We start from the raw sequence: 18034 nt of genomic DNA, 5'->3' as shown, positions 1-18034 counted from the left end.
GGTGTTGATCCTGGCTTCTCTTGCCCTCCTCTTTGCCTCAATCCTAGCTGTGCAGTCTTGGGACCAGGAAGGGTGTTTCTTTCCACAGCATGCACATCTGGCTTCACTCTTTGGGGCTGTGCAATTCTGTACTTTGTGGCTACCAGCACAGTGGGAACAAGTGTCCTTTTGGCTTGGGCATCTAGTAGAGATATGACCATACTGTTGGCACTTGAAGCATTGCAGTAGTCTGTGGGTGCTTCTATGGATTTCTGTGTCCATTCTTTCGCATTCCCAGAAGATGCCCTTGTCAAGCACGGTGTTTGCCTGTTCTACAGTGCCTATCCAGAGCACTAGAGAAGACTCTCTCTTTGTGTCCTTTGTCTTTCTGTTGACCCATGCTGCTTTTGTGATCTGTAGCCCTGGGCATACAGCCTGGTTCTGGTCCTGCAGCCTCTTAAGGTCTCCTTCAATGTCAAACTTTGTGGTCATCCCATGGGCAATAACCATATTTTGTTGGTGTGAGACCTTAGCCGTCTTGCCTAGTTTGACTGTCCACTCCTTCTGTGTCTCTAGCCTCTTCCTGTCTTGCTCCTGTGCTGTGAACAGCTTAAGGACACCTCCCTTCTCTTTCCTGGCTCCAATGATGCCTTGTATCCCAATCTTCTGTATGATCTCCTTGCCTGACAGGCCCTCAATCTCTTTCTGCTCTTGCTGGTCGGAAATGTAGACCTTGATAGCTGTTTTCTGGGGGGGAGGGTTTTGGGATGCAACTGCTGCCCAGGTTGGTTGGCTTAGTTTCTGGCCTTCCTGTGTCCTCTTCTTTGCTGCTGCTGCTACTGTCCTGTTAATGATCTGTCCTGTTTGGCTCCTTAGTGCCTTTAGCCCTCCAAGGAGCTCCAAAATCATCCCCTTAAGTGCTCTTTCTGGGTGCTCGCCATCTCCTGCCATTGCCATTGTTTCTGCCTTCCTGCAGACCTCCTTCCACTCGTTACTCTCCTGCTCCTGGTCGTTTCCTGCGATCGCTATCATCGTGTCTCTCTGAACCTTGGAACGTAATATAGATGAGGCTATAATATAGAAGATGGCCGTAGACCTAAAGAGTTACCGTACTTATTAACGTTATCTTATATACGCCTAGTATCCTACGTAGGTTACCTACCTATATCCTATTTAGGGGTTACTCTATCCGTTTCGGGATCGGCTTACCTACGCCTCCTATTCCCTAAATCTATGCCCCGTATAATATAGCTAGTCTAACGATCGCCTTATATATTACTCTTGCCTTATTAAATGTTGCTCTCTATATAGACGTTATAAGCCTCTTTATCGAGGCTTCGTTAACTTACGCTTAACTCTAGGCTTTCTTAATCTATATATTTGTAAGGGCGCGCGTACCATAGGGTCCGAATGAGATAGTTGTTGTTCTACGAAGCTACGAAAGAGGAGCGCGAGGCGCGGCGAAGTTATAAAGTAAAGCCAAGCCGCGCTAACCCGATGCAGAAGGTCCGCGGTTCAGCCGGGCCGACGCAGCTACAGTGAGGGGTCGCGGGCTGCCCGTGACAGTACCCCCCCTCCCAAAACACGCCTCAGTCCTCTGAGCGTTATTCACCTTGTGAGGCCACTTGCCTGTCGAGCTCCATAATCGCGCGAACGCCGAATCATCCTCTAGTGCCCTGTCGTCATCCGATAACATCGCATTCGCTCTATCAAGACTATCCTCGACCGGCTTCCTTCGAGAAACATGTTGCCTAGTTAGCTGGCTTGCCCCAGATCTAAGTCTGTCTTCGGCTCGCACTCGCGTATGATCCTTATGACCAAAGTTGGGTATCATTGCAGGCTCTGTAGGCTCCACTCGAGTATCGAATATGTGCGGAGCAGATTCTATTAGAGGCAAGGCTCGAGGCGACTCATTCGTGACGGTGTCTTTCGGAATGACCCTGATCGAGTTGAGCCCGAGTATCTCAGTGGCTGGTAGGGACCAGTCAGATGGAGCTGCGAAGCCTACAGGCGTAGACAACTCCGGCCGGTTATGGTGAAAGTCTGCAACAGCGGCGGCTGCGTGTTCAAGCATGTCCTCTGCAGGTTGCCAGGTCTCACCATCCTCTTCGTTCTGATATCCAGCCCATTTCACCTTGTACCATGTATCTACTTTGCGCTTGTGCCCCTTCTTCACCTTGCCTGCCCGCTTACGGGTGTACATGTCAAGGATCTTTTCCACCTCGTACATGTGCGTAGGTGCTGCCACTACATCGGCTGCTGCATCAGCCTCGGTGGTGTCAGGTTCGATAGTTATCGGTGGTGGCGGCGCCAGATGCTGCCCTTCAAGTGGTGGGAAATCGGGGTGGTCGGCTCGTTGTAGTAGTGAGGTGTGGAAGCAGTTATCAAGTCCTACTAGAGCGTCTGATAGTTTCAGTCGATAAGAGAGTCTGGCCGGCATAACTTCCGTGATCTGGTAAGGGCCGGCATATCTCCTGTCCAGCTTCTTAGATGGTCGAGTCGTGCGGATGTTCTTGGTGCTAAGATACACCCAATCACCCACCTTGTAGTCTGGAGGAATGCTTCGGTGGCGGTTTGCTGCCTCTGCTTGGAGAGCTTGTGACATTCGCATATTCTCTTGAAGGTGTTTGTGAAGCTCGCAAATTCGACGCACAAAGGTTTCTGCTGATCGCGCGTCCAGTCGCTGGAGAGTGGTCAGTCCTCCCTCCTTTCCAGCGTTCAGGTCAACTCGCTCTATGAACTCAGGGTTGTATCCTAAGGTGGCGTAGAACGGCGACACACCAGTAGTCTCAGACAGGTGATTGTTGATCGCGAACTGAGCAAGGCACAGCCATTCTGCCCAGTCATCCTGTGCCTCGTTGGTGAACATGCGGAGATACTGTTCCATCGCCTGGTTAGTGCGTTCTGACTGTCCATCAGTTTCTGGGTGATACGAAGAACTCAGCTTGCGATTTGTGCGGAGCATCTTGCAGAGTTTCTTCCAGAAGGTAGCAACCCACTGCTTGCCACGGTCTGATGTAATGGTGTCAGGAAACCCGCGCCGACAGAACACATGTTTGAGGAAAAGCCTTGCCGTATTCTGTGCTGTCATTGCGCCAATAGGGATCAGCTCGACTTCCTTAGTGAGCCTGTCAGTGACGGTCATAATGTTGTTGTAGACCATGCCGTCAAGAGTGCTGTCTGGGAGTCCGACAACGAAGTCGACTGCAATGTGTTTCCAAGGCCGATCTGGAACAGGAAGTGGCTGTAGTAATCCTAGTGGCTGGGAGTGCAGAGATTTTGTTGTACGGCAGGTGCGGCAATTCGCGGTGTATCTGCGCACGGATCTCGCTAATCCAGGCCAGTAGAATTCACGTGCTACGAGTTCATAAGTGCGAGCTCGTCCTGGATGGCCTGCTGCTGGAGCGTCATGGTTTATCTTGATTATCCTGGTCTGTAAAGCTTGGTCATTTGGTACCCATAAGCTCCAGCCGTCGTATTGGTTTCGAACATATAGCAGGTCGCCATCCACTTTGCAGTGTGCTGGGTGAATCTTCGCTCTCTGTAGCAGTGTAGGAGTGCGGTCTTTCTGCAGGTCCTTAATCGCGGTCTTGAGCTCGTTATCGGTTACGTACGCCGTCGACATTCGATACTCGAGTTCGGCTTCCCGCTGACTTTCACGCGTCGCCGGTTGTTCAGTAGGCGCATCTCGTTCTGTAGGCATAAACTCTTCAGCTTCAGGGTTTAGCGGTACTGGTTCCTCTTCTTCCGGCGCATCTTCTACTGTTGCCTGTAGTGAGGCGATCTTAAGGAATCGCTTAGGAGGCAGCAATGTCTGATGCTGATGCTGGTTCCGAGGGTCGTCCACCCCCTGCGGAAGGTCCTGGCTGCGTCTCGTCAGGCTGTCTGGCTTTGTACCTTGAAGTCCTGGACGGTATATTATCTTGAAGTTGAACTGTGACAAGAACTCAGCCCAACGCGCTTGTCGCCGATTTAGCTGCTTTGTCGTCATGAAGTATTCCAGGTTCTTGTGGTCGGTGTAAATCTTGACTGGCTGTGAGTCCTCATCATCTGCCTCGCAGGCGAGCTCGGGTCTCCATTCCTCAAAAGCCTTGATGATGGCTAACAGTTCCTTATCATAGATTTCATAATTGCACTCCTGTGGACTCAACTTCTTCGAGTAGAAGGCCACAGGATGTAGCACACCATTCTCGTCATACTGCGAAAGCACGCCGGCGTTCACAAAATCTGAAGAATCTGTCTCTATTACTGTTTCCCTGCCTGGCACGTAATGTGCGAGCATGCCGGCTTTGCTGAACGCAGCTTTCAAATTGTCAAAGGCTCGTTGGCAATCTAGTGACCATTGAATCCTTCTGTTCTTGTGATTGCTTGGTCCGTCCGACTTGGTCAGGTTTGTGAGAGGAGCAGCTATGCGCGAAAATGCTTCGATGAATCGCCTGTAGAAGTTGGCAAATCCAAGGAAGGCCTGGACATCCTTCAGGTTCTCAGGAGCTTCCCATGTCTGAATACATTCGAGTTTCTCGGGGTCCATCTCGATGCCGTCAGGGGTTATGATTAGCCCAAGATACTTCACCTTCTGTTGGTGGAATTCGCTTTTGTCGATGTCCACTGTAAGTCCTGCATCGCGTAGCTTGGTGAGAACCTTCCGCACGTGTTCAATGTGCTCCTCCAAGGTGTCACTGAAGATAAGTACGTCATCCAGGTAGGCCGACACAAAGTCGTCTAGGTGTTCTTGCAAGACCTTGTTGATGTATGATTGGAACGATGCTGGTCCGTTGCACAAGCCGAATGGCAACACTAGACACTCGTAGATGCCGTATCGTGTCGCAAACGCTGTCAACCACTCGTGCCCTTCAGCTATCCGTAACTTGTTGAAGGCTGCTACAATGTCCAGCTTTGTGAAGTACTTCTTGCCGTGCATGCGGTTGAGCGTCTCTTGTATCAAGGGAATCGGATACCGGTTCTTGATAGTGATCGCATTCAATCCTCTGTAGTCGATACAAACACGCAGCCCACCTCCAGGCTTACGTACCACTAGCACTGGTGCAGGAGACTGGTTCGTCTTTTGCCCTGCTTTCCGCACCTTCCCTTCAGATGTTTGCTCGTCTAGCCATTTTTTAACTGCCTCGTTCTCCTTCTCAGCTAGGCCGTAGGGCTTGCGGTATGGTGGCTCTTGTGGACCATCAGGCTTAATGTGAATCTCATGATCTACGCCTAGTCGGTGAGGTGGGAGTCCTTCATGATCCTTAGCTGAGAAAGCGTCCGCAATATCGTGGTACATTGGCGGCAACTTCTCCTTCGGGTTGTGATTGAACTGCTTGTTCAAGAATTGGTCCAGATCATCAGCAGCCATTGCACTCAGCTTAAGCTCTCCGCCGTCGCTCTCACGCCTAGTGGGCATGATGTAGAAGCACTCAGCCCCAGGCCGGTGCGCGTACATCCCCCACGCGCGTTGAGAAACGCCCTGGCAGTCCACTTCTTCATCGTCTATGTCTTCCAGGTCATATGATGAGGCATTCAGCTCTGCTCCTCCTGCTGTGAAGCTCGCTACATCTCCAGTGAAGGGCTCTGGTCCGTACCGTACTGGTGCCTGCTTCTTCTTCTCGCGGTGGTTCAGGGATTGCACTGTTGTCGGTGTCTTATTCTGTAGACAGTGACCAAAGCAGTAATCCGACCTGAATGCCACCTCGCCTGTCTCCCAGAAGATGTTTGGGTTGTGCGCTGTAAGCCACGGCAGGCCAAAGACGATGTCGTATTCGAGGTCGGTGACGTAGCATAACATTTGCTCGTGATGATCGCCTATGACTACGTCTACAGGGGCCGCGTGTGTAATCTGCCGCGCAGTGGCCGTTCCATCTCCCAGTGTTAGTCGTCGGCTTTGCGTCAAAGGGATCAGGGGTATTGTGTATTTGCGTGTGAATTTCCAGTCAAGAAAGAGAGAGGTGGAAGCAGAATCTACAAGGCCTCGAGCCTTTCTCTGTTGTATCATTACGGGTAACACTATGTGAGGGTACACAGCTGGCTGTTGCTTATCCAGTGCGCATGCCGATATCTTAAGCTCCTCACTATAGTCTGTTACCGTCTCTTGCGTTCCGTGTCTCTCAATCTCATGCTCTTTCTGTCCTAGGAAGTTCGGGTGACCGCTGTCTACCACGCTTAGGCAGCGGTCGTGCCATTTCCCTGCCGCGGATCGGCGGCTAGGGAACTGAGGTTCGCGTTCGGATTCGGCGTGGTATTGCGTGGACGCGGTGGGCGATAGTCGCCATCGTACCCATACATTGGGCATTCAGGGTTGGTCGACACGTGAGAACCTGTACGGCAGCGGTAGCACTTACCCTGCTTCTTAAGGTCTTCGCGCTGCTCACGGTTGAGCGTAGGCAGGTTCTGTAGATGTGTCGGCAGATCCTCCTTCTTCTTGGTACCAGCGTACTGTAGTGGGCGCTGTACCAAGGCACCTGCTACACCGGCAGCGGCACTAGCAACTGCGTTGCCGTTGTTCTGGTTGTTCTGGCCGCCATTGCTGTTCGAGTTGCCATTGCCCCGGGGGCGCTCCTTCTGCGGGTATAGTCGATCTGTCTCGTAGAAACTCTCGTCCAGTGCGGTGCACTCCTCGATAACGTCTTGCATGCTGTCTAGGCGGCGGTCGACTTCGCGGTCGCCGAAGGTCTTGATGAAGTACTTGCGGTTCAGTCGGTTACGGAACAGCATGAGCTCGGTCTCATCGGTCCATGACATCCAGGCGCGCAACTTCGAGTAGCGGGCATGGAAGGCTACAAAGGTTTCGCCTTGTTCTTGCTTGCAGGTAGCAATGTCAACCATAGCCTTGGTTCCCTCATTGCGTGTGCCATATTGGCGTGTCATCCAGTCTAATAACTCTTCTCCAGTCTTGAACTCGTTGAAGGACTGCTGTCCAGGCACAGGGATCCTCGGCTTGATGCTTCGCTGAGGATCACCTTGTGTCCACCCATACACGAAGCGCAGACCATCTGCCTCAGTGCGGAAGGTTGCTACAGTCAGCTTTAGGAGAACACTGCTGTACCAGCTGTCGAAATTGGGGTCGTCATCGTTCTTGAAGTGCTTAGGGTCGGGCACACCCTTGCCGATCTCCATGCCGCGAGTGAGGGTGCGGTCAATGGTGAAGAGACGTTCTGGAAGGTCAACCAGTGGTGTCTGGGTGCGGGTGTTGCGCATTCTCGAGTCACGACTGTTGTTGGGTCCTGGTCGCGGACGGTCGTTGTCACGTCCTCGGCCATTGTCGCCACGGTCATCGTCGTCTCCATCGTTATCGTTATCACCACCACCGCCACCGCCCCCTCCACCAGCAGCTTCGCGATACCTACGCAATAGCTGCTCGAGTGAGGTCTCGCGTGGGCGGGAACGAGAGGGTCGGCGGCCTGAGCGGCCCCTACCTCCGTTCTGTGTGGTGTCTCCTGCCTCAAGCCGAGCCTTCAGGTCATCGACTTCTTGTTGTAGGGCCTGGTTCTTCGCCTCAGCATCTTGTGCCTTCTTCTTCTCCTTCTCGCAGATCTCGCTGAACTGCTTGCACAGGTTGTTGGCTTCCTTGTATTTCTTCCCCAGCTCTTGCAACTTAGCTGGGTCGCAATCCTTCTTGCTCTTGAGATCTGCTGCCATTTTCTGTGTGACAAGCTCTTCACTTCGCAGCATCTTGTAGATGCGGTCGTATTCGGTGTACAGCGTGGTGTACTGGGTGTTCTGGAGGTCGTTGGCTCGCTCCATTACATCGAGTTGTCTGCCCTTAGTAATTGCCGTGTTGACTGCTTGTAGCACGAAGTCGTGGGTGGTCTTCGGGTGTTGGGATGCAAGGGTCGTGAGGTTGTCTGGGGTGACATTCTGGTATTCGGATGCGAGAATGTGTTCTGCCTCGTCGAGTGATAGATACACCTCGTCTGGGTCGCCGCCTGGGTTCTCTTCGAGCTTGAACTCGAACAGTTCTGTAAAGTCAATCTCACCACCTTCTTCTCGCTCGAAGGCCTTCTGGTAAGCTTTATCAATCTCTTGTTGTAGCGCGACACCGGTGTCTACTGTGACCCGCCGGTTGTCGTCCTGTGTCTGACTCTGAGGAAAAGAGGAGAGGTCGGGGAAAAGAGATGTGCGCTGCTTGCTTTTGCCCTTAGGCTTAGGTGGCGGTCGCATGCCGCCGTTCGCTGTTTGTGAAGTCATGTTGTCTGGGTTCGGGGGAGGCGTGACGGTGCCTGTATCCTGACTGTCTACGAGCGCGCGACCACCTGCTGATGGTGTCGCCGCGTTGCGTTCTCTAGGCATCTGCGCGCTGTGCGCCTTACCGTGTTCTGTGTTCTGATGCGGCTCTGCGCGTTCTCGAGTTCTGCGGTTCTGTCTGTTCCTGTTGTTACGCGTCCCTTACCTAGATCCGCGATCTGGGTAGTAAGGTAGAACAAACTGTAAGGGCGCGCGTACCATAGGGTCCGAATGAGATAGTTGTTGTTCTACGAAGCTACGAAAGAGGAGCGCGAGGCGCGGCGAAGTTATAAAGTAAAGCCAAGCCGCGCTAACCCGATGCAGAAGGTCCGCGGTTCAGCCGGGCCGACGCAGCTACAGTGAGGGGTCGCGGGCTGCCCGTGACAATATTCTAGCTTAGCTTCGGGTCGAGCTAGATCCCTAGTACTCGTAGCTCCGCTAATAGCTTAGTCTCGTAGCCTTAGATTCTTACCGCCGCCTTTATATTATAGTATGTTCTCGCTTTACTAAAGTATATAAGTTAGTACTTTTGAGGGGCGAACCGGGCACTATACTTCTTTGCCTACTCCTCGCATTTCTTGTACCTATCTTTAAGGAGGCGACAGTTCTCCTCTATCGAGTCTAACTAGGCTAGAATGTTTATATCGTCTACGAATTCCAATACTAAGGTTTACGGAGAGGTAAGTAGGGGGATTAGATTAGACATAAATATTAGAAATAGGATAGGAGAGAGAGTAGATCCCTAAGGTATTCTAGCCTCTACCTTTACCGGGTCGGACGTATACCTCCCTAGGACTAGGTATGTCGTCCGTTCCTAGAGAAAGGAGTAGACGAACTTCGTTACTTACTAGGGGATAACTTTCTATTATAGGATATATATTAGCCTTTAGTATAAGACGTTATTAAAGGCTCCTACGATGTCGAGGGTAAGGAAGGAATCGTATTTAGTAAGCTAGCTACGAGATAAGGTAACAAGTCTTAACCGCGCTTTCCTACTTATCTAGTACTACCGTATAGCCTCGTTTCGAGAGGTTAGCCCGGAGTAAAAGCTTTTATCTACGCCCTCCCTACCTATTTGCTCCTTAAGCTAATATCTACCTCTATAGGCCTAAGCCCTTTAGTACTCTCTATTAACCGATATACGTATCCGTCCTCTCGGGCTATATAGACAGTATTAGCCGTCGCTACTAGTATATACTACGCCCTAGGTTTTAACGCCCTTCGCGTTACCGTAGCCTATCTCTAGAAAGCGGCCGTCTATACCTCGTAGGTTTACTCGGGGTATATACTATACCGGGTAGCGTACTCCTTACGTTTCTACCTACTAACTAATATAAAGTTCCTTATTACCCTACCCTCGATCCTCCCCGATTATAGAACTAATCCTATTACGGGCGACCCGCGCTACTTTACTACCGAAGCGTCGGCCCGGCTAAACCGCGGACCTTCCGTATCGGGTTAGCGCGGCTTAGCGCTTCCTTATAAGCCCGCCGCGCCTCGCGCTCCTCTTTCGTAGCTTCGTAGAACAATAACTATCTCAATTAGACTCTATAGTACGCGCGCCCTTATAGTTTGTTCTACTACCCTACCTAGATCACGGATTTAGGTAAGGGACGCGTAATAATAGGATAGAACTCGAATCGCGAGAGCGCGATACCCTAGAACACGGTAAGGCGTATTACGCGTAGATGCCTAGAGAGCGTAACGCGGCGACATTATTAGTAGGTAGTCGCGCGTTAGTAAACAGTCAGGATATAGGTATCGTTACGCCTCCCCTAAACAATCTAGACAATATACCCTTATAGATAGATAGCGGTATACCGCTACCCTAGAAGCCTAATTAGAAGGGTAAAGGTAAGTAGTAACGTACCTCTCTTTTCCCCGACCTCTCCTCTTTTCCTTAGAGTTAGATATAGGACGATAACTAGCGTGTTATAGTTAACACCGGTGTCGCGTTATAGTAAGAGATTGATAAAGTATACTAGAAGGCTATCGACCGAGTAGTAGCTAGCGAGATTAACTTTATAGAACTATTCGAGTTTAAGCTCGAAGAGAACCCTAACGACCCCGACAAACTAGACGAGGTGTATCTATCACTCGACGAGGCAGAGTATATCCTCGTATCCGAATACTAGAATGTCGATCTAGACAAACTCGCGAACCTCGCTTCCTAACACCTAAAGACTACCTACGATTTAGTACTATAGGTAGTTAATACTACAATTACTAAAGGCTAGTAACTCGATATAATAGAGCGAGCTAATACCGTCTAGAACGACTAGTATACTACGCTATATACCGAGTACGACCGTATCTATAAGATGCTATAAAGCGAAGAGGCTATAACGTAGAGAATAGCCGCGGACCTTAAGAGCAAGAAGGATTACGACCTAGCCAAGTTATAAGAGGTAGAGAAGAAGTATAAGGAAGCTAATAACTTGTATAAGTAGTTTAGTAAGATCTACGAGAAAGAGAAGAAGAAGGCATAGGATGCCGAGGCAAAGAAGTAGGACGCTAAAGTAAAAAACCTAGCCCTATAGAAGGAGATCGATAACTTAAAGGCTCGACTCGAAGCTATAGGTACTATATAGAACGAAGGAGGCAATCGAGGCCGATCTAGTCGTCGACCCTCTCGTTCCCGCCTACGTAAGACTTTACTCGAGCAGCTAATACGTAAGTACCGCGAAGCTACTAGTAGAGACGGGGGTAGTGGTAGTAGAGATGACGATAATAATAGTAATAGCGGAAGACGTAATAACCGCCGCGATGATCGCCTACGCCTAGATAACCGCGACTCGAGACTACGTTCTAGTCGTATATAGACACTACTTATAGACCTCTCTAAACGCCTATTTACTATCGACCGTACCCTAACTCGCGGTAAAGAGATTAGGAAAGGCGTACTAGATCCTAGATACTTTAAGAACGATAACGATCCGAATTTCGATAGCTAGTATAGTAGCGTGCTCCTAAAGTTAACTATAGCTACTTTCCGTATAGAAGTAGATAGTCTACGCTTCGTGTACGGATAGACCTAAGGAGATCCCTAGCAAAGCATTAAGCCGAGGATCCCTATACTAGGGCAATAGTCCTTTAATAAGTTCAAGACGGGCGAAGAACTATTAGATTAGATAATACGCTAGTATAGTACCCGTAACGAAGGAACTAAGGCTATAGTTAATATCGCTACCTATAAGTAAGAGTAGGGCGAGACCTTCGTAGCCTTCTACGCTCGCTATTCGAAGCTACGTACCTAGATAGAATAGAGCGATAAGACCGAGCTTATACTATTCCGTAACCGACTAAACCGTAAGTACTTTATTAAGACCTTTAGTGACCGCGAAGTCGACCGTCGACTATATAATATATAGGACGTCATCGAAGAGTATACTACCCTAGACAAGAGCTTCTACGAAACAGACCGCCTATACCCGTAGAAGGAGCGTCCTCGTAGTAACGGTAACGGCGGCTAGAATAACTAGAATAGCTTAGTAGCTACTAGTACCGCTATAGGCATAGTAGGTACCGTAGTCTAGCGTCCTCCGTAATACGCCGGTACTAAGAAGAAGGAAGATCTACCCGTTTTATTATAGAATCTACTATAGCTTAACCGTAAGTAGCGCGAAGAACTTAAGAAGTAAGGTAAGTACTACCGCTACCGTATAGGCTCGTATATATCGACTAACCCCGAGTGCCCGATATACGGTTACGATAGCGACTATCGCCTACCGCGACTACGAAACAACGCGAACGCTAACCCGAACCTTAGCTCCCTTACTATAGACCTATAGTAATAGGGAAATAGTACGACCGCTACCTAAGCGTAGTAGATAGCGGTCAACCGAACTTCCTAGGTTAGAAAGAGCATAAGATTAAGAGACACAGAATATAAGAGGCGGACTATAGTAAGGGCGAGCTAAGATTATTAGCTTACGTACTAAAAGGACAATAACTAGATATACATCCTTATATAGTACTACTAGTAATAATATAACATAAAAAGGCTCGAGGCCTATTAGATTCTACGAGTATATCTCTCTTTCTTAACTAGAAATTCATACGTAAACATATATTACCCCTCTTCGAGCTAGTAAAAAGCAAGAGGCTTACGCTAGGAGATAGAAAGGTAAGTATACGGCGCATTACCTACGTAGCCTTAATCGACGTAGTTATCGGTAGTTATTAGGAGCAAATAATATACTACGTAACCGACCTCGAGTACGACATCGTCCTTAGACTACTATAGTTAAGCTAGCACAACCCCGACATCTTCTAGGCTATAGGTGAGGTAGCTTTTAGATCCGACTACTACTTTAGTCATTATCTACCTAACCGGACATCGATAATAGTACAGTCCCTAAACTACCTTAGAAGGTAGGCATAAGTACGATACGGACTAGAGCCCTTTACTAGAACCTCCGGTAGGTTTATAGTAGGAGGGGCGGAGTTGAATGTCTTATCGTTTAGTATAGGCGACGAAGAAGAGGTGGACTACTAGGGCGTTTCTTAACGCGTATAGGAGATGTACGCGTACCGGCTGTTAGGTTTGGTATAACCTAATGATATCACAAGATCAGAAGACCAAGCTCAATCGGGTTTGTTCTCGGGCCGATGGGAAGTTGAGGGAGGGTGATGAAGCAGTAGCTGTCTTGTCTCGCAGAGATCAAGTAGCAGTGAGGCAGAGGTTGTGTTGTGGTGTATTCCAAACAGTGATATTAAACAGTGAGTTGAACGCCTCGAAGCCATAAGGGATTCTCAGCGTTCCTAAATACAAAGGAGATCCCCTTATGCCCAGGGGTATTGCTTTCTTTGCTTTCCATCATTTCTGTGCTTTCTCTAGAAGGCGTACCGAGCGTAGAAATCGCTGCGAGCGAGCTGCAGCGGGAGTGCCCACTAGTTGGCTCGGCACCACGTGATCCGAAATCGGTTGGCTCGTAGGGTCCAGACGACTCGATCCGTAACACCATCCCCCTTCCAGTCTAGCTCGTCCCGAGCTAATCATAAGCTTGCGGGGTCCCTTCTATTCGTAGGTCGTTATGACCGTTTCTTCTCCTTCGCCATGCCAAAGGCGTCCTCTTCAAAACGCTCTTCCTCCGACGATCGCAAGCGTCTTGGAATTTTTATTCGCGCGAACGGCGAAATCATGCCTCGGGCATGCTCGAATTGTCGTCGTCTAGGTCGGGTGTGCAAGGTGCACGTAAGATCAGGTCGCTGCAGCGAGTGCAACATCCACGGGTTGAAGGGTTGTGACATTAAGATCACTGCGTCGGAATGGGAGAGGTTGAGCAAGGAGCGCGCAAAGCTGCTGTCCCAAATTCAAGATGCGCGTCTGGCTTCTGCCGCTGCGATGGATCGGGAGCGCGAGATCGTCGCGCGGGCTCGCGAGGCCACATCAACGGCTTTAGCGAAGGAGGAGCGGCTGGCGAAACAGCTGGAGCTGTTGGATCGTCGTGCGGATAATGCAGTGTCGGTTGCGGAGGCCAACGCTCTGGAGGCGGAGGCTGAGGAGCGCTCGTTATCATCTCTTCCGGAGGGGGTAGCTTCCCTGGGTCCCGAGCTTGCTTTGTCTCCATTTACTTGGGCAAACGACCCGTCCCTGGATTCCTCAGATTTCTTTGCTGGCGTCTCTGGGACCCTCCGGTTCGATCCTTCTTTATTTGTTGATCCTGGCGGAAGTGTCGCAGGAGCTGGCAGCAGTTCGTGAGGTTTTCTTCTGGCTCCCAGGTATTTTCTGATTCGTCGTATCCTTTCCATTTGACAAGGTATTTCTGACCCTTCTTGTCTAGGATTCTTTCGACTTCGAATTCGTCTTCTGCTTCCGGCTCGAAATGGAAGCTTTCTTGGCAAGGTGTTTTGGCGTCTGCGGGTTCCAGCTTGGAGATGTGGAAGACTGGATGGATTTTGGCGTCAGGTGGTAGTCGTAACCGGTAGTTGACTGGTCCTACGACTTTATCGATGAAAAATGGTCCGACCTTAACATGATCCAGCTTCTTGGTCTGTCTTCTCGTTCTCAGGTTTTTTGTGAGGAGATAGACCTTATCCCCCTTTTTTAGTAGAGGTGCCATTTTTCTTTGGTTTTGCCGTTGCTGAGACAATTTTTGTTGTGCATCTTCGATCGCTTTGCGTGCTTCTTTGTGCACCTCCTTGAGAGTCTCCGTCGTCACGATTGCTCTCTCGGCTTGTGGGTGAGATCCAGGTGTTCCGAACAGGTTAGGATCTTTGCCAAAGTTCGCATAGAATGGCGTCGTTGAAGTTGTCTCTGATTTGTGGTTGTTTAGTGCAATCTGCGCCACTGGCAGTAGTGAAACCCAGTTGTCTTGTGCGTAGTTAATGTAGTGTCTTAGGTATTGTTCCAGCGTTTGGTTCGTTCTTTCTGTTTGTCCATCGGTCTCTGGATGATATGCTGTTGACAACTTGTGCTTGATCCCGATCGTTCCCATAAGTGTTTTCCAGTAGTTGGACGTGAAGAGCTTATCTCTGTCCGTGATGAATGTTTCCGGGAATCCGTGGTATCGGATCAATCTGTCTAGTACGAGGTATCCGAGCTGCTCTGCTGTATATGTCTCCGATGCAGGAATGAAGTGTGCATATTTTGTGAGTCTGTCGACCATGACCAGTATCATGTCGTACGTTTGTTTCGTGACTTGGTCTTTCGACAATGGGAGCTTTGTAATAAAGTCCATTGTAACTTCGTCCCATGGTTTCGTCGGTGGTGTCCTGAACTGTAGGTGACCGTACTTGGCGTGTCTCGCAGCTTTGTTTTGTTGGCAGTGTACGCATTGCTTAATGTAGCGTAATACTTTTTGTCTCATTTGTGGGAATGAGAAGCTACGTTGTATAAGGTCAACCGTCTTCGTAGTTCCAGGGTGTCCATAAGTTGGCTCGTCGTGATGTTGTTGTATACACTCTTCTTCTCGGTCCTTCGGTACTTGGTATTTTCCTTGCGATATAGGGAACTGTTCTTCCTTGTCGCCTAGGATCTGTACGATGTTGTTGAACTCTTTCGTGTTGGCACTAAGACTTCCATCGGGGTTCGTCTTAAGTATCTTGTGTTGCACTGGTTCTTTTCCTTCCATGTAGTCGCTTCGTCGGCTCAACGCGTCTGCGCGGCCATTCTCTGTTCCTGGAGTGTATTTGATTTCAAACTTGTACTGTCCTAGCAGCTCCGACCAGCGGGCTTGTCTTCGGGTAAGTTCTTTCGTCGTCGTGAAGTACGTAAGATTCTTGTGGTCTGAAAGAATCGTTAACTTCGGTGGGCCCTCGACGTACACTCTCCAATGTTGCATGGCAGCAACAATGGCTAGAAGCTCTTTGTCATGGATGTCGTAGTTCTGTTCCGCTGTGGTCATTTTTCGGGAATAATAGGCCACTGGGTGTCGTTTCCCCTCGTGTGTCTGTGTAAGACATGCGCCTATTGCCATATCGGACGCGTCGGTCTCGATGTGGACTTCCTTACTACCATCGAATAGTCGAAGCGTTGGGGCTGAAGCGCATTGTTCCTTGAGTTTCGTGAACGCTTCATGTTGTTCCTTTCCCCATTTCCAGCTGACGTCTTTTCTTGTAAGCATCGTCATTGGTGTTGCTGTCTTTGAGTAGTCCTTGATGAATTTCCGGTTGTAGTTGGCGAGTCCAAGGAACGATTGTACTTCCTTGACTGTCTTTGGTTCTGGCCATTCTCTGATTGACTGTGTTTTCGCAGGATCGATGGTGATTCCTGTTGTGCTGATGATGAAGCCTAAAAACTTGACTTGCTTCTTGTGGAACTCGCATTTCTCGGGTGCCGTCTTGAACCCGGCTCTGGTGAGTCGTTCGAAGACGTCCTGAACTTGCTTGGTGTGCTCCTGGAGGGATCCTTTTGTGTAGACCAGTATATCGTCCATGTACGCAATGACGCACACGTCGAGCAGGTCTCTAAGCGTTTCGTTGACAAGGTCCTGGCAGGATGCGGGTGCGTTGGTCAGTCCCATAGGCATGACCAAGAACTCGTAGAGTCCATATCTTGTTCTGAAGGCGGTTTTCCATTCTTCTCCAGCTGCCATTCGTATCGCGTAGAAGGCATCTCGTAGGTCAATCTTCGTGTACCAGTCCGATCCGGTTAATCTGTCTTGTGCTTCTTCGATGTTGGGTAGCGGATATCGGTTCTTGATTGTGATCTCGTTCAACTTTCGGTAGTCTTGTACGAGTCGTAGTTTCCCGTTCGGTTTTGGAACGAACATGCATGGAGTTCCTGCGCTCGAGGTGGATCGTCGTATCCATCCTTTGGCCAGCTTCTCCTTCAGCCATTCTCGTAAGGTTTGGAGCTCTTTCTCGGACATTTGGTATAGGGGTCCCCATGGAGGCTCTTTTCCTGGCTGAATGTTTATCTTGTGATCCCATGGTGCGTGTTTAGGTAAGGCGTTCTTGCCTTCCTCTTCTCGGAATAGTCGTGACCATCTGCGATATTCCTGAGGGATGTCTGGCTCCGATTTTCCAGTCATCTTCGATGGTGCGTTACTTCCATCCGTTCTGGTGATCTCGTGACCCAACTGCCCCAAGTCGGTGTCTATCCCAGTCGAAGGTGGTTCTTCTGTCCTTCTGGTCGGTGCAAGCTGTATCCTGTTTAGCTGTCTTACCTCATCCACCAGCGAACGCTGCCGCTGCGTAGGTTCAATAGCGATAACGCAATCGCATTGTTCAAATCTGAGTACTCCTGTTCTCCAGTCGATTACTGGGTTGTGCTTTCTCAACCAAGGTGTACCGAGTACAATGTCATGACTGGCCATGTCAGTGACATCCAGGGTAATTTCCTCGTGGTGCTGTTGGATTGCAAGTGGTAGCGGTATCGTCTCGCGCTCCACACTGGGTAAGGATGATCCGTCTACCGCGATCAATTCATAACCCTCTTTCTTTCTGCGGGTAGCTAGCCCGTGTCGTTTGACAAATGATTCGGAGGCGAAGTTCCCGCTCGCTCCGGAATCTATCATGGCATATGTCCGATGCCCATTGACGATAATCTTCGTTCGAAACACTGTAGTCGATGCTTGAGCCTTTTCTGTGTTGCATAACTCCTTTCGGTCGCTCATTCCTGAGGAGTCGATCCTTTTCCCTGTTCGTATGTGGAACGTCGTGCTTCGTGTCTCGAGGCCTCCGCTTGAACCTGGCGCGAGCCTTTCTGTGTCCACACCTGTAGTCGGTGACGTTCCTGGATCTTCTGCGTTTCTGAGTAGAGAGATCGTACGTGTTGTACGGCGTGTCGTAATTCGTTCGATACGAATGTTCCTGACGGTGTAAGGTATCCTGGTCCTATCATATGGCTTCCTATCGGTGGTCTCTCGATGACAGCTGTTGCTAGGTTCTCGGTGACGCTCACAGCTGGGTATGTCCATACCACTGCCCGTAGCGTGTCGAGGGTCTTGTCGAACTCAATTGGGTGTAGCATTCGCCGTCCCGATATTTTCGGTAGGAATTCTTCATGCCTTCTCTGTAGATGTACGATCATGTCGAATAGCTTCTTAGGTGCATCAATCGTGAAGGTCAACTGTTCGTTGTCGTCGTCAGTGTCGCTCTCTTCTCCTTCGGAGGAATCTTCTTGGCTTGATTCTTCCGGATCCTGGTCTTCTTCGATCGTATCCAGCCCGGTGGTTTCTTGACGTTCTTGTGGTTCCGGTGACCACGATCCATTCCATCCTGGGTCCTGGTTTTCCTTGTCGTCGTCGTCGAAGCAGGATTCGTCGATGTCCACTTCTCGGAGCGTAGCGTCTTGCCTATGCGTCGCTCCCAGGGTTCCTCGCGGTTGCTGAGGCCAATACCCTGCTCCAGCCTTTGCGGAGTAGTGAACTTGACACGAGTCTTGGTAACA

The sequence above is a fragment of the Fulvia fulva genome, chromosome 2 (genome assembly GCF_020509005.1).
Source record: "Fulvia fulva chromosome 2, complete sequence".
Classification (NCBI taxonomy): Eukaryota; Fungi; Ascomycota; class Dothideomycetes; order Mycosphaerellales; family Mycosphaerellaceae; genus Fulvia; species Fulvia fulva.
The sequence above is the reverse complement of the archived record's forward strand: the minus strand, read 5'-3'. Positions refer to the sequence as shown.